Here is a 17,099-nt window from a genome sequence, read left to right as displayed (position 1 = left end):
TGGTTAGCAGACCGGGACCTATCGGGGCTGCGGTTCCCACCGGAACCGATTGGAGCTGGGGTTCCCGCACAGGTACCGGTGGGGCTGCATTTCACCCACCGGCTCCGATCGGGGCTGCGGTTCCGAACCCGGCCGAACCTCAGTGCCCCCTCGGCGAGGCGCCCCCTAGCGGCGCTGCGCGCCACCTGCGTTGGGTCCACTCGGTCCGTCGGTACCGGTGGGGCCGCCCCATCCCTGCTCCCCCCCCCGGACCTCCCCCGTCGTCCCCGTCCCATTGGCCGCGGCGGTGTCTGCGTCATCGCTTCCTCCCGCTTTTGTGCACCGCCCCGCACCGCCCCGCGCCCGCCACTGCCGCCGATACCGACCCCGCCGTGCCGAGCTCAGCCGTGCAGAACCCAACCCAACAGAACCGTACCTATCAGAGCCGAGCCAAGCGTTGAAACCGCAGTGGCCCGGATCTCCGGGCATGGCTCTCCGCCGCTAGCCGTCTTATCAGGCCGGTAAGTCTCCCCGCTCCCTCCCCGGGACTCTGTCGGTTCGTGCACCCGCGCCGAGCGGCGGTGCCAGGGTTTGTTTCGCTCTTCTGAACTTTTCTTTTTTTTTTTTTCTTTTTTATAAAAATCTGCTTGGCAGCAGGGACTGAGAGTTTTGCAGCCGTGGTTGGTTTCGTGTTGTTTTTGTTTTATTTAGTTTTTTTCCTTCCCCTTCTAATCATGGAAGTGGGAGCTTGTCGCTCGAGGCAAGTTTGGGAATCCGTGGGGAGAGAGCAGGAGCTTGGAGCGGCTCTCCAGGAGGGACGCAGGGGGACCATGGGACACGGAGGGGACCTTCTTCCCCTTGGGGGGATTTAGCTCCTCCGGCACAGCCGTGGCCGAGTGGGTTTCGGTTGGGTTTCGGCTCCGTAACTATTTTTCCCAGGTTATTGCCTGGTGCCGTGAGTCAGTCTGGAAACCTGTTCCAGGTCCTGACAGTCAGGATGAGACCCTGATACAGACGGTCTCGTTTTGGTGGTCCATTGGACTAGGGAGCCAGCGAGTGGAAAGCATCGTGTCCATGTCCTGGAGCTGCGGGATTGCCCATTCAGCCCTCCCTCCTCATCCTCCCCTTGAGCAAAGTCCTCCCCTTGTACAGTCTGTCCCGAGCAGAGAGGATGAGGTGGGCTGTGGGGATGAAGGTTCTGTGTGTGGTACCCACATGGTGTGAGTGACAGTGCTGGACAACGGAGCTGGGAAGCTGGATTTCCACTTGGATCCAGCGAGTCACGGGGAGCTGTGCCACCGATGATGCTCCGGCCCTCCGCAGCCGGGCGCGGAGAGGAGCGGAGCGGAGGTGGGATCCAGGTGCCAGCTCGGTGGCTCCCCCGGTCCGGCACTGTGGACAAGCGTGTCCCTTGCTCGGAGAGCGGCTCCTCCTCGGCTGCTGCTTTTCTCCTCCCCCTCAGTTCCGATCTTGCGATCCAATGGTTTTTGGAAGTAGAACCGCTCCTGGTTCAGTGCAGGGGCCGCAGGGGCAGGGATGAAAACCGCGGGGATTGCTTGGGATTTGGAGGCTTGGGATTTGTGTGGAGTTTAACTGGTCACAGGGATTTCCAGGGTCAAGCTCTCTCACTTTAGTGAGTGGGAACATTTTGAGGGAATTTCCTTCCGTGGCACCTTGTGAATTTGTCTCCAATCTTGCATGGGTGATTTGATGTAGCTCCAGGTGGGATTTACAGCTCTTGGAAGCTGTTCCTTAGTCTTGTAGGATATCGTTGAATTTGGGGGCTTGCCTATAACTACTTATGTCTTGTGATACCTACAAGGGATGGTCCAGTTTCCAGAACCCTTGATCTGACATTAGTTAAAAGTAGGGGTTATAATCCTGCAGATTCAGGGCATACCTCTGCAGCTGGGCACAGCCTTTGCTTTAGGAAGGTTTTGCAGCTTGTAAAAGCTCCTCTGTTGGCGGCAGGATGCGAGGCTGGATGGGCTGCCAGCCTGGTGGGATGTGGATTTAAAGGCTCTTTTATACCTTCCTTCTCTAAACAAGTTTTGGTGCTGCAGTTTTTTTCCGTGGGTCTTACATCTCCATCAGAAACCCACAGTTCTGTCCTGTCAGTGTGTGCTGGGAAGCAGTGCATTTCTTTTTTGGAGGCCACTAAAGCCCGTGATGGAGATGTGTTCATGTAAAGGGATGCAGGGCTGGAGTTTCATTCAGGATGGAGACAACTGCATCATGATTTGGTAATTATGGCAACCAGGGGAGCACAGTCCTTTCTTCATCCCTTCTGGAATGTTTCTGTTGCTTGATGATGCTTTGTGCTGTTAGCTTGCAGCTTGGACTTGATAAGATTTCTTAATTTTCCTATTGGGAAGATGCTGGCAAGGATGACACGGTGTGTCTGGCTCCTTAGCAGAGCAGTGGGATGCAGTGTGTGCCAGGGCATGGAAGGTGATGTGCTTCCAGCCCTGCTCTCCCCAGCTGGACATGGGGACCAGTGTGAGAGCTGGCAGGGTTTTTTTGTACTGGTTGACCTGGCCCTGCTCTTGGAGCTGTACTGGAGGGAACTGAGTCAGGGTTTGCTGTTAGAAGGGATATCTTTTATTAGACTGCTTGGGGAGAACAGGCTGGCTTTGGCATGTACAAGCCTGTCTACATGTAGAAGCAGCAAACCTCAGAGCTGAGAATTAGGAGGAAGCAATTGCTCTGGCTCTTCTAATTGAGGAGGTGACTGAAAGAAAAGGGAAAAAGAGATACTCACCTACAGTACTCACCTACAGTTCAGCCTGTACAGGTCATCTGGGCACAGTAAATGCGTTTTCCCTTTCTACAAATCTATGCACCCTTTTAGATCCTGACATCCAGCACAGGAGAGGGACGTGCATCCCACATCTCAGCCTTTCTCAGGGGGTGGCTGAGCCCTTTGCATCCTGGCTCCCACAAAGGGGAGCTGCAGGTGATGGGATCAGTGCTTGCTGATGCCTGACAGCATCGGGAGGCTGCTGGGCTCAGGCACCTCCACTCCCTTCTCTGCAGGCAGTACAGGCCAAGCACAATGTGCACAGAAATGTGCAGAATGTCAGCTGTGCTCTGGGGAGATGGAAAATGCATTATGGAGCCATAAGAAGGGGGATATGGAATTCAACTTTCATTTCGTCAGCCACTTTTTATGTAAAGCTATAAATGGTCTGCTGATCCTAAACCTAGTGGTTTCACCCTCAATCCCCAGACTTTATTTTCCTTTTCAAGCCCTCCAAGGGGAAATGGGTAATGTCATATTCAGCAAGTCCCTCTGGGGAGGAGTTCCCTGTCCCCACGTGGAGCTATGCACACTGGCTCAGGACCATCTTTCAACCTGGCACCTTTTCTGCCTTTGCTGGATGTGATGTGAGATGCAGAACTGGTGAATGCTGTCTCCCTTGTGCCTGAAACTTGCTGTCTTTGCGAGCTTGCCTTGCACTCTGTGCAGTGTGAGTGTTGGTCTGAGCATCAGACAGACAAGATGAGTGGTTTTCTGTTTGTGAAAGCATGGGTGAGTGTGTTTGAGCCGGGGTATGTGAACGTTTTTGTTTGCTTTCTGTCTGACCCTGCAGTTCTGATCTGGCCAAGTAATCTTCCCATTAGTCACTGAAATGGCACCGGTGTCCAACAGAATCAGTCTGTCCTAGCTCATCACTAATGATGCAAGAAAGAAAAAGCAAAGATCTCCTTTAAAACAGAAACTCTTCAAAGCCCACTGGGAAGCTGTTCCTTGCAGAAGACTGATTACATGGAAAAGGAGAAGAATGAAAAGAAGAAAAAAGAAAAAAAAGAAGAATGCTATAGCAGGGCCAGTAGAGAATTTTGGGGCTGCAGGGACACAGCTCCCTACTTGGTTTCAGCCCTGGGGCTGTTGCTCCAGGAGCTTTCCCTGGAGCTTAGGATGGAGATTTCCCTAGAGCTGAGCCTGGGATGGTGGATGATGCAGCATCCATGTGGCCAGGGCTGGGGACCTGTGGAGGAATTTGACCCAAACCTGGCTCACTGGTTCTGTGGTAGTTGTGCTGAAGAAGGGTTCATTGAGCTGGGGCTCAATCCTGTGGCTTCTTGCAGCTCTGACCCCCAACTCCCCCATCTCTGTCACCCAGGCTGGGGACATGCATGTCATAGCTGTATCTGGTCTCTGGTGCCAGCTTCTGTTTCCAGAGTGCTGGAACATCTGTGGAGGCTGCAGTGAGGCTTTGACCTGGACTTTCTGAGGCCTTTAGAAATGAAAGGTATATCTGCAAAACCCCCTCCCCAGAAGAGGGAGATCCAGATCTCATATCATTCCCCAAGCACTATTTCCTATTCTGGAAAATATAAATGTTAGTGGAAACCAAGGGATTCTCAGTTTAATGAGAATCTGTAGTAGGCTGGAGCTTGTTCTTCTCTCCTGAGTTAAAACCTGAATTGGCCACCATTTTATGCAGAACTAGTTGTCACTTTCATGGAAGCTCCTCAGATTTTATACTCTTCGCTCCACAAGATGATCTGGGGCAGCCTGGGCAGGACAAGCCACAACAGCAGTGAAACCCAGGGTGGAGCTGAGCCAGGGTTTGGCTCAGCACCACAGAAGGTGCACAGGACAAAGTCCTGCAGCAGTGCGTGCTGCATGCCATGCCCAGGAGCAGGGGCCAGATCCTGGAAGGATCCAGCCAAGCTGCTGTGTAAACAGCATATGTGTGAGCCAGGTCCTCAGGGAGGGTGGGAGGATGAGTTGAATGTTCAGGTAGTGGTTAAGGAGCAAATTGCTTGAAAAAATACCCCTAGGTGGGGATCCTGGGTGGGTTAGAAGCACTCTACAGACCTGCTGTGTTCAGTAACTCGCATGCTAAATAACAGTCATCTGATGGATAGCTAGATGGTTCAGAGGAAAAGACTCCATACAGTTGCTTTGGGAATTGTCTTTGTGAAGGAGACAAGATCCTACACTAGCAAAGGATTTTTATGGCCTCTGCAATGCTTTGAGTGTTCCTGCACTGCTGGGATTGTGCTGGAGTGATTGCATTTATCTTGTCCACCTAAAGGTTTTTCTTGAACAGTGGTTTCCAAGTGCCCACAAGTCCCCAAAGGACTGTTGAAATTTTTTCCACGTAGCAGTTGTTAGCCCAAACATCACGTGCAAAAATGAACCTTGTGCTACAGGTTGTGTTGCTACTGGTCTTGATGCAGAGATTTGGAGGAAGACAAAGTTCATAAAGGTCTTTCAGTGCTTTCTAAGACTTTAAGGTTATCTGTTGAGATCTGTCCTTGTACAGATCATGATGGAAGTCCATCGTGATGAGAACAGTGGATTATCTGGATGGCTTAGTGCTTTTACACTACAATCTCTCTGGGTTTGTGGTTGAGCAGAGGTCAGATCACTGTAATTTCTGAACTGGAAGTAGTTCAGTGTCCTTCGTGGTAAAAAATATAGTAGAGATTTAATTTCTTCATTGTAGTCTTTTTGCACCTTTTGCTCTGCAAGGTGCCATCAGTGATGCACAATCCTGAGGCACAGGGACCCTGCAGATGGGTGGTGAACACAGTGGTGACCACATCTTTCAGTAACAGCAAAATCTCACCTCTGATATGGGTTAAATGGTTGAGACAACCACTGAGTGGGGAACCTGAGTGCTGTGCTAAGGGAGGCTTGGCCAGGGAAAATGGTATGGGGTGAAAGTGTAGGGTGAGCTCTGTTTGTTACAGCTGGTGTGAAGGTGAGCTCAAGGAAAGGTGTGTGTGTGCATGAACAAAACCCCTGTTTTAAATACCCTCTCCCTTTCAACCTCTCATTTCATCCTCTCTGCCACTACCTAGGGGTTCCCTGGGGGGGACTGTCCCCTTTTTGCATGCTGGGTCATCACAAAGGGTGGTGGCAATGTTTGTGGGTTGATAACTCAACTCATGCAGTAAAAATAACGTGGTCAACTGTGGAAGTGAGTGGCTGGACTGGGATACTGGGGCAGAGCAGTCTGGGGGTGTGTAAGTGATGAATAACCAGAGCCTGGAAAGCAGAGATCGGAGATTTGAGCTTCTGTTGAGGTTGGTCAAAAAATCCATGTCATCTCATCTCGTGTGGGGTTGTGGAGCAGGGCTTGTTTTGCTGAACTGAGGCAGCATCCTTCTGTAAAGATGCCAGGCTGGGCCGGGCTCCTGGAAAGCTTTCATTGTGGATGCAAGGTGCTCACACTGTCATCTCAATCCCTTCTGTTTGCCTTTCAGCACAGAAATAAAGCACTGATCCCTCTGCTGCAATCCTTCTGCTGGCTCCCTGCTTGGAGAGTGGCTTTTGGGAAACCTGAACACCTGGTTAATAAAATGGTAGACTGGTTCATAAACTGGTGGAATGTGTTTGCTGCTCTTTGGTCTTAGTCCCTCAGTGCTGGTTCTAACAGATTATCAAGAGTCATTAGAGAAATATGCAAGATATTTCAGTTATTTCTCTTTGGATGATGCTGGTGGCAAATAGAAGAGATAAACAGAGACTGTATTGAGCTGTGCTTAACTTATTGCATCATTGGTTTTATGGGTCAAGGTCCGGCGCCGAACGTTGCTGCTTCCTGGGATCACCCCAGCAGCTGGGTGCATCCGAGCTCTGCTGTGTTCTGCCAGAGGGAAAAGGGTCAGGAAAGGTTTTGGGTTAGTGCTCTGGATGTGTTTTCCTTCAGAACAGCAGCCACAGGAAGATGATTGCAGTGCCTTGGAGGAACCATGGTGAGGCATATCCTGTCATGCTTCTTTCCTGAGTTTTCACTTGGCTCTTCTGGAGTCCCAGGAGTTGCTCTTCTGATGGGGGCAGCCAGGGGAAGTCTTGCTGAGGTCTCTCCTCTTGCAGGGTGTTGGAGCTGGGAGGGGACTGTCAGAGCTGCCTGGATGTGTGACCACACAACCCAGTGTGCTCTCCTGCTCCCCATCCTTGACTTACCCCAAGGTTTGCTGCCTGGAAGGATCTGCTTCAGGAGTACTGCCTGAGGAATGCAAAGTACTCCTGGATGCTGACCTTTGAGTTATGGGTGGCTCTGACCAAAGGACAACTCTGTCATTTTCTACATACCCTGATGATGGTCTGAGTCTGAAGGCTGGCTGGGCTTCACCTGGCTGGACTGAAATGGTATCTTAAAGATCAGGGAAACCACTCATGGCTATTTTTGTTTGGGGTGGGGATTCTTGCTGGGGTTCTCCACAATGCTCTCCCCAAGGTGCTGTGCTGTTGGAGATGTTCATGATGTTACCTGGTTGGTGACTCCAGGAGAAAAGAGAAAAAATTTAGCATTCACAATATTTCCACAACTTCACCTACAGCATTAATGGTGTGAGTAACATCTGGTGCATGCCTGGTCAGCTTTGGGATAGGGCTGTAAGGGGTGAGGATGTCTTTTCTGTTTGTGGTTTGTGTTATTGGAGAAGAAGCCAAAGGATCAGCTCTTGGACCCGGTGCAAAAGGTGCTGGAGTTTGTAACTGTCTTCGTTTCTGGAGGGAAAGCTGGGGATGAGATAGTTCCAGTCTTGGCCTATGTCCAGTAAATCCTGTGCAGGAGAAAATCCCTTTCAGGAAGCTGATTGAGCTGTCCCAGGGAGGTAGTGTGACACACTGCTTTCATCCTGGGCCACCACAGAGTCCCAGAGCTCTTGGAGACTTGGAGGTGATAGAGCAAGACTTCCAGTACCCAGTTCATCATGACATGGGAAGCTGATTTGCATTGCCAGAGAGGTGCAGTTTGATGTCCCAGCTCCTTTGGGAGCTTCTCAGGCAGTGGTGGCTCTGTGTTTGCTCTGAGAGTCACCCAAGGTGATGAAGGTGGGAGGTGGTTGTGGAAGAACATGGGATGTGTTGGAAAGGCTTTCCCCTTGCTGCAGTGGGTACCTCCCACCTCCCTGACCTGTCTTGGGCTGGATTTCTAAAATCTCAACCCTAGGATTTGAAAGATGGGTGCTGTGGGCAGGTGTGGTTGGAGAGCCCAAGGCTACATCCCTGAACATCACAGTCCACGTGGCTGTGTTCTGGAATGTCACCAAGGTCTCTTGAGTGGTGCCTCTGCAGAAGTCTTCCTCACCCAGGGAGGGTGATAGGGAAGTATGAAAGCTTTTCCCTTTGCAACTGCTTGGATAAATTGCATGTGTGTTTACTGCACAAGTCTTGAGGTGGTGTTCAACACAGAGGTGTTTTGCTTCACCACAGGCTGCCACCCTTCTGGTTATGAGCTTGCAGTCCTGGAGAAATGAGAGAAGAAAGCCTTTTGGTCAGGGACTGATGAAGACTTCCATGTGGCTTTGTGCCTTGAGTCCTGGTGCATGTGCTGTGCAGTCACCACAGCCCCCTGGTTGGAAGGGGTTTGGTGGACCGAGAAGCATTCTGTAATACTTCCTACAAGCCTGCTTGCCCCAGCGTTGGCTTTTGGGCTGGCAGGCAGGCAGCAGTTTCCTATCTGCCCTGGCCTGTGCTTAAGGGACTTGCCCTCTCCCTAATCCCTGTCCCCTGTCTGTGCCTTCCCCCTGCATCCCCCTGCAGCTCTGAGAGCAGAGCTGGGCACTGCTTAGGGATCAGGGATCCCTGATGGGGATGAGATGCAGGGAGCAGGACCACCCTGATCCTGATCCACCTGGCTTCTCAGTGCTAACTGCATTTATAGGACATGCTGTGTGGCATATCTTAACACCTGCAAGGTAAACTGGCCATGAAGCTCTATTTTGGGGCCGTTTCTGATGTAATCTGTCAAGAAATGGTCTGCTCTTTGACTTACTGCTGAAAGTCTGGTTGTGGATGGATGACCACTTGCTTACCTAGCATTACCAAAGCAACGAGTTGTTGCTTTCCATGACTCATGAAAATGCACTGTAGGCTCTCTTAAGAATGGCTGAGATCATTTTTTGGCTGGCTTTGGGCATCTGGTTTCCTTAGAAAATAGCAGTGGGGGTGGAGGAAGGGGGATTTCCAAACTTGTTTCTTTGTATGTGTGATCTGGATTTTTGAGCTCAACTAATAAAATACTTACCCTTTTGAAAAAAAGGGGGAGGGATTAAAAAAAAAAGAACTCTTAACTTCCATGTCTGTTCAGTTTTTGAACCACATCTTATTAGTTGTGTTTTGCTGTAAAAAGAGGACAGCTACAAACAACATTACACATCTGCATGCTGTATTTTTCCTCTTAAATAAGCAAGCATAGCAATATTATGGATGGCATTTTTCTTCTAAAGCAAATCATTCTGAGGAAGGAGGAGGAGGTGCAGAGAAAATTCTGCAAACAAAACGATAATTGCATCATACATTTTTTTTGTTGTTGATAATGTTTGCCCAATGTTTTGCTCGTTCTGTAGCGATGCTGCAAGGCAAAGGACTAGCAAGAGGTCTTTTAGTGTTTGGTCAGTCTTAATTTTTTTCTTTAAATATTTACTTATTTATTTGTAGATCTGTGGTTCACTTTTTAGTTTTGCCTGCTTAGTCTGAAGGCAGAAGCACTCACATCCCTGAGAACCAAGCCCTGCAAGATAAGTATTAACCAGAGGAGGATCAGAGTGATGACACCTGTGTGATAACTTTGGATAGCAGGAGGTCCCCAAATCTTCTGCCACCCCTGCAACCAGGTTGCAGCAGCCTCTGCAGTATGTTCTCCAGGTTTAGTGACCCTTCACAAACATCTGACACCAAGCAGAGAGAAGGGAGGGGAAATCCTGGGTAGCCAGAAGGTAATTAATTGTTTGAATAGGGAAATACGTGTAGTGGTGGACTTAATGTGCCTGTTGTGCTTTGCAGGTGGTGGAAGGAGTGAGGTTTCTGCTTGTTAAACAGCAATATTAGCTGAGCTCAGGAATGGAATAGATGTGAACTGACCTCTTGTGCTGTGCATGGCCTCTGCCAGTGCTTGGCTGTGGTTAAATCCCACAGCAGGAGCAGGCAGCAGTGTGTCCTGGTGTCTGGGAATGGGTCAGAGCCCCCCCTGGATTGCAGAGGGGCAGCAGCTCTGCCCTGGTATCAGCAGGAACCCAGCAGTGTAATGGCCCAGCTCTTGGCCAGGGGTGAGTGGGAACAATGTGACCCAACAGGTTTGTGCTCACTTCCTCCTAATCTCAAAGCTGAGATAATACAGAAACCCAGAGAAGTTTGCCAGAGGCTTCCTGGGGGTGTCCTGGGAGGCAGGAACAGCTCAGCTGCTGAAAAGCAAATCCTCCTCGCTCGAGGAATCACAGTCACTGGATGTCTTTGATTGGGAGAGACCTCCAAGATCATCCAGTCCAAGCTTTGACCAGTGGCACAGCTGAGCTCACCCGTGGGGTTGGGTTGCTGCCTCTGCAAACACCCAGCACCCCAAACTGCTCTGCCTGCTGCCAGTTCTCACATCCTTCCTCTTCACCCCTTCCTTGGAATTTCTCTGCATCTGAGTTGGCTTTGGGCAGAGTGGGTGAAGACCAGAGGTTTAATCAGAAGCTTAGTCTTTATCCCCGTTTTCCATGGAGATAAAGTATTCATTGCATGGCCATAGCACAAACCAGATCCAGATATTCCAGATCTTAAAATTTATTCCATGCAAAAAAACCCCAACCAACCAAAACCAAACCAAAGAACAAAACCCACCAAAAAACCAAAACAAACCAACAAAAAAAAAACCCCCAAACCCATCAAAACAACAGAAAAACAAGACCAAAAAACCCCCAAGTGACCTGCAGTCTTCTCTTCTTTGTGATGCTTGTGGATATTTGAGTGTGGGGCCAAAGTTCCTGACCCTGGAATGGTGGCTGCCTGCAGCCCACTTGCCTGTAGTGCCCTGGTAGTTGGCACAGTGTGCATGGGATGAGCTCCCTAAGAGCCAACAGAGGCTTTTTCAGAAGGTGAAGTCCTTATTGACAGGTTACTTATTACCATAAGATATTTCTGCTGGGCAAGACCCCCCAGTGGCTGTAAATCCAGTAGTTTTGGTGAGCAGAAGATGCCAGCAGATGAGCTGGTAGAGCTGACTTCCAAGGTTTTACCCTGCTTGGCTTTGGATAAAATAAGTGGAAGCAAAATTTGGAAAGCTGTTCTGCTCTATTATTACATTTTAAATTTTTTTTAAAACTCCTGTGGCTTTGTATTGTCCCCCAATGCATAATGGTCTTTTAAGTAGCATTTGGGCACCCCAAGGAAGTTTCCAAGTTTTTAGAGAGGTGCAGAAAATACAGAAATCTGTATTTTCCCATCTGCAACTTACAGATTGGGATGTTGAACTCCCCCCTCAAACTGAGTCATTCCCTGCCCAGTCTAAGGTCTAACAGTGTATAGACTGGGGGAAAAAGAGTCCCAGATCATGTTCTTTCCTCCAAAAAAGGAACAATTGTTTCAAATAGTAATTTTAATTTTTTTTTTTAATATTTCTTTTTGCTTGAGCATCTCAAACTTCATGACTTACGTGTCTTTCTTTAGCTTTTGACATCTTCAAGTACTTCTTTGTAATAAAAAAAAGGAAGTGTGGATTCTGATGTAATCCTGTGACTCCAGGAACTGGGTACTAAGTAAGAACACTGCATCCTATGAGAATTAGCAGTGCTCATGGGCATCCTGTGGTCCAGCAGCTGAACTGGAAAATGAAGCAAAACCACCTACTCATGACTCCCTTTCTAGCATTTTTTCCTTGTCTCTTGGTATCTGTCATCTTGCTAGGGATCTAGATTGTGGAGCTTTGGGGTTTTTTATGGTGTAGGTTTTTCTCCTTTATAATTTGTATAGTATAAATAGTATAGATTTTCTTCTTAGCTGGCAAAATTTCCAGCTCTGTGATCCTGAGGCTCTCAATTGCTCTTTGGATTATGTGTGGGGATGGTCTCTTGCAGAAACCTTGCACAGTGGTGGATGCTTTGTTTGAACACACTTTGGAGATGCTGGAGGTTTCTCAGTGTGTCTGCACTTCTTTTGTATTTTAAAACAAGGAGAGGGCCTTGCTGCTGCTAGAGGCATGAATCAGTGCCAGTGCAAATTGCAGTGAAAGCCTTCAGTTCTCCAGGGGACTTCTGAGAAAGATGGGGATAGATTTCTTTAGTAGGTCCTCTTGCAATGGGGCAAGGGGTAATGGGTTTAAACTGAAAGAGATGATACAAAGAAAAAAAAATTACAATGAAGGTGGTGAAACACTGAGAGGTGGTAGATGCCCCATTCCTGGAAACATTAAAGTCAGGTTGGACAGAACTCTGGGCAGCCTGACTTGGTTGAAGATGTCCCTGCTCACTGCAGGATGGGTTGGATTAGATGACCTCTAAAGGTCCCTAAACTATACTACTTTATTCTGTTCTGTACTAACTAAGGTGCCTTGGATTCTCTTCTCCCCAAGCCCTTTGGTTCCTTCTATTTCCCTTACTGGGGTGGGGTTTTTTTGAGCACTTTTCTGACAGTCTGCTGCAGAAGGCTTGACCTGTCTGGGTGATGCAGGGATGTTGTCTGTTCCCTTTCCAACCTGCTTTCTGCAAAAGTAACCTGAATGCTTCTCCATGAGGGACAGGATCAGGCTTGAGTGCTCAGAGATTCACAAGTACCCTCACAGAATTTGGGTTGGTAGAAACCTCTAAAGGTCATTATCCCTGCAGTGAGCAGGGATATCTTCAGCTAGGTCAGGCTGCCTAGAGCCCCATCTAACCTGGTGGCTCTTATGATGCAGAAATGAGGTTTCTGCCCTGCTTGAGGCAGCTGGGGCAGGAATTAGGGGACTTGCTTGGATTCCTCAGAGCTCACCGAAGCTGAAAGCCAAGCAACAAGTGCAAGTTCTCCTCTGCATAACTCTCCTTGGGTAAGTCCTGTGTGTGTGAGTGAAATAACAGTCAGAAAACAAAATGTCTTCAGAAGACAACACTCTCCCAACATCAGCAGGCAAGCAGAGCCAGCATGTTTCTTTGCAACGTGGGAGATATTTATCCTGTGACTAAGCATAAAAGTTAAGAGATGGAAAAGGTCCTATTAGATCATCTTGTCCACCTCCCTGCTGGCATGCAGTTTTTCTCCCTGTTGCATGTTTATTAATAGGCTGTTGAGCAGACAGGAGGAGTTTACTCAGGGTACTGTGGAAGAATAGCAGCCAGCCTGTGCAGGTGAGGGGCTCGACTTGCATGTGCACAAGTTGCTTACAGCAATAGGATTTTGTAGTAAAAGGGCCAAAACCTCTAAATTTCACATTCTTTGCATGCTTGGAATCTTCCCCTTGGCTTGCTGGGTCCCAGTTTATGCAGGCATCAGCTTGTCTTTTTCTAACGTTCTAGGAGTAAGGTAGTTTTACTTAATATTACTGATGGAGTAGGGGGTCTGAGAGCTAAGAATAGGGGGAAAAATTTAGAAGCCTTTTGGTAAGGAGAGGTCAGCCAGCTAGACATCTGCAGAGCTGGCCATGATGTATGACAGTGCTGTGTGAAGGCTCCCAGAGGAGACGTCAGAAAGGTGCAGGTGGTGATGCTATTGCTATGACAAACAAATCAGTGCTGGAATTTCAGGCCAGAACTTGGGACCATCAACACTGCTTTATTTATTACTCCTTGGTAACCATAGCATGGCCTCATGCACGTGTATATATATATATATTTTTTTTATTATTATTATTTCATGCTCCCTGATTTAGTTTGCATCTCGGAGCATTTTGCATCTCCCAGAGTGAGATTTCTGAGTGCTGAGTCTAAAGGGACAGATTATCTTGTGAACTATTTTAGGGAGCAACTGGAGCATATGCCCAACACAGGTAGGGGATGGAGCAGAAATTTCATATCTAGGCACGTGCTGAGCCTCATGTTGAGACTGTTGGCTTTTGCATTTAGGATGACTCTGCTGGCTCCAAAGGCATCTTCTGGTTAACACCAGAGTGAGATCAATATTTAGGAGTAGAGATCAGGACTGTTCTGTGGTGCAGATGAGCAACCAAGCCTGCTCTGCCAGCATCCAGATAGTTTTGCTGGTAGTGGCACTGTGGTGGGCCCCTAGGGCTGTGCTTTGGGCTGCTGCTGATCTGTTCCCTGAGGCTATGGTGCATTTTGTGAAGTTTTCTGGAGGTGTGACAGGACATTTCTTTGGTCAGCAGTTCCTCTGTTGTATCAGGAGAAGGAGCTATCCCCTAGATCTGTGGAGGGTAAGGGCTGGGTGGTTCATGGTACAGACCATGTCCCTGGCACCAATGGTCTTTCTCTTGGCATGTTCCATGGAAGTGACAGTATTGCAGATGACGTTTTCCAGGAAAACTTCCAACACTTGTAAACGAGCTCTTGAGATGGGCTTCTCCTCCCTTCCCTCAACCAAACATCTAGGGAGGAGGTAGTTGGAACAGGGCACAGTGCATGCAGAGAGCAAATCTGTCTTATTATTATTTAATTTAGAGAAAACTTGGTCTAAAGATGCAAAAAGCAATTGCAAATGCTGTCTGGACACCACCTCTTCTCATCAATTAGCAGCACTAAATGCTCAGCAGGGAGGATAAATGAGAAAACTGAAGTCTTTCCATTGTGACAGCCTTCTGGTTTCCATTGAAATGCAGCTGAAGAACTGGAAAGCTTCTGTGTTTAGTTTTGATATGCAGGCGTATGTTTCTTTCCATGCTGGAAATTAATTCTGTCTGTCTGTAATGGGGCCGTGGGAATCAATATTGAGTTGAACTGTATTTCTCTAGAGCTTTCTTCTAAAAGTAGTTGACTGCATCCCCACTGTGCCTAATGAATGACCTGGTTTTGGAGCAGCTGAGCAACTGGGCTTCCAGTTCAGAGATGTTGTGTGGCTGACAGTTCCAGGCTGATCCACCATCTCATGAGGGTGAGGGACTTCTGTCTTCTGAAGGTTTTCAGGCCAGACTTCCTCTGAGGTGGTCGAGGAGGCTGACAGTCTTCTGCTGCCTGTGACTTTCCATTGCACTGCACCAGGGCAGACTGCAGAGGAAAGGAAATTACTCATCACTGCCTCCTTTGCAGACTGCTCTTGGCCTTGGTGAGCTGTCACGGCTCAGCCTTACATTCTGCAATGCCCTGAGCTGGATTTAGAGGCAATATCTGTTTCTTCCTTAGTTTCCTCATTTTTTTTCTTCCCTCCACTGTGCCTGGGGAATGAACCAGAGCCAGTGCAGCAGCTGTGATCTGCAGGTGGCACAGGTTGGGGAACCTTTTCCTAGTGGAAAGGTGTGCCTACCCATGGCAGGGAGGTTGGAACTAGGTGAACTTTAAGGTCCCTTCCAAACCAAGCCACTCTGATTCTATGATAACTTGAGGTTGCTTCTCCTTCTCTGGAAGAAGCTGCCTCTTGTGTGCTGCTGCCATCAGCAGTCTGGGTGTGAGCTCTGCAGAGCCACAACCATGGGAAAGCAAATTGGGTGGGTAAGGGCTGGCAGGAGGGGGAGGGCAGCCCCAGGAGGCCCTGAGGAGGGCTTTAAACTTTGATCAACTCTAGAAACCTGTTAAGTTGTGGGAGCATATGGCTGTGTGTTGCCCAGTCTGGCTCCCGCACTGTTGGTGGCTCAGTTCTTACTGTGTTTAGTCACACACAAAGGCAAGGGTGCTTCAGTTCATGTGATGCTTCAAGTCAAGAGGACACAGAGAACAAAACCTCTGTGTAAGCTGACCCACAGCTGTTTCTGTTTCATAGCCCCATCACCACCCTACTGGTGGCACACACAGCACCTTGTGGAGGCAGCAATGTCCTGGGGCTATGCAGATACATGGTTCTTCTGCCTAAAACCATGAGATCTTTCAATCTTCACTTGCCGAGCTCAGTTTCCTTCTCCTGGTCTCATCTCAATCCAGAATTGCATTGAGAAAAGACCTTACAAGTTGTATAGTGCCACTTGGGGCTGATCCCCAGGCTGATCAGGTCTTGGTCTCCACACGTGCGGTGGAGCTCACGCTTTCTTGGCAAGGAAGGATAACTGCTGAGGGGAGCAGAAGGTGGTCAATTAATCCTTGGCCCTTGGCTTTGCAATCGATTGGAAAGTCATGCTAGGATCAATCAAATCTAGATGGGCTGCAGAGGTGAGGCTGTGGCTCATTAAAGAGGAAGCTGTGTGGTGGGATGGCTACCAGAGGGGCCATCGATCGCAGCCACTTGAGAAGTAGTAAGTAAGAAGTAGTAAGGATATCAAGGCTGGTAGGACAACTTGTGGAACATCCAAGTGTTATCCTGAATGCTGTCAGCAGGGTGTTGCAAGTGAAATTAAGTGGGTCAGCTAGAAGGTGGGATGAGCCTGGAAGATGGCACAGTGGCTTGAAAGCCCTGATGCTGCCATCAGATCTTGCTGCCCGCTCAAGGGACTGCTCTCCTTCCCAGCCCAAAACTTGGTGACTTAGTGTTGTCCACCCCTTCAGAGCATATTGGACCTGTATAAAATCTGTAATGCTTTCTGATCCTCTCAGAGGTCAAAGCTGCAGAGATGGGGTTGGTTCCTGCCTACCATTATCCTCAGGGAGAACTGGATGTTCCAGTCCCTGGTGCAGATGCCAGCTCAGGCCAGGTTCTCCATTGCATCGGTGTTGTGCAGATGCTTTTCTCCCAAAGCTCTTCTTTGCTTTTGCCAGGAAAGATTTTGCTCTTATACAAATGCTTTTCGGAGGGAACAGTTAATCTGAAGGCTATTCTTCCTTCTTGATTTCTCTTTCTTCTTTATGTTTTTTTCCTAGGAACATAAAAGAAGGAGGCCTGAAGCCTCACTTTTCCAGATACACTTTGGGTTTTTTTCAGTTCTTTCTCATTTCAATTTCCCCCAGAAAATCTTCAGCCATTGAAAAAAAAACTACACACACACACACAGAAAAACAAACCTGCAGGAGGAAGAAATAATAACACTTCTGTGTTGGCTTTTATATTTGCTGTGCTTATTAAAGGGGGTATGTTCATTGGAATCAGGGGATTTCTGTTGGTATAACTTGCATCAGGATTTTCCTCTGATCTGTGAGTGCACAGATAACCATCTGAGGATGGAATTTTTCCCTGCAAAAGGGGAAATGATGCAGGACTGTGCTCCCCTCTAGCTGCAGACCTTCGTCCCCAGCAGGCAGGGATGTGTTTAAATAATTCTGGCTCAGCTGCCTTCTGGGGAGATGAATGCAGAGTGTTGCAGGAGATGAGGATCCTTTAGATTTTGTTACTTCAGTGCCTGATTAAACAATTTGCATTTAGGCACAGGGGATGGGTGAGGTGTAAA

General features: G+C 48.5%; 1 protein-coding gene across 3 annotated transcripts in view; it reads left to right on the top strand.

Annotated features, from left to right (window-relative positions):
- The first annotated feature begins 326 nt into the window (after nt 1-326).
- LOC103536101 (mitogen-activated protein kinase kinase kinase 3-like) overlaps nt 327-17,099 on the top strand; it is an 80,356-nt gene continuing 63,583 nt past the window's right edge. For all 3 annotated transcript variants that reach the window (XM_008502229.2, XM_030446037.1, XM_030446036.1), the window contains exon 1: nt 327-500. The gene's annotated coding sequence lies outside the window, so the exon portion shown is untranslated. The remainder of the gene's footprint in view (nt 501-17,099) is intronic.

The sequence above is a fragment of the Calypte anna genome, chromosome 2 (assembly GCF_003957555.1).
Source record: "Calypte anna isolate BGI_N300 chromosome 2, bCalAnn1_v1.p, whole genome shotgun sequence".
Lineage (NCBI taxonomy): Eukaryota > Metazoa > Chordata > Aves > Apodiformes > Trochilidae > Calypte > Calypte anna.
Note: the sequence above shows the minus strand (reverse complement) of the source record. Positions and strands in the feature narration are given on the sequence as shown.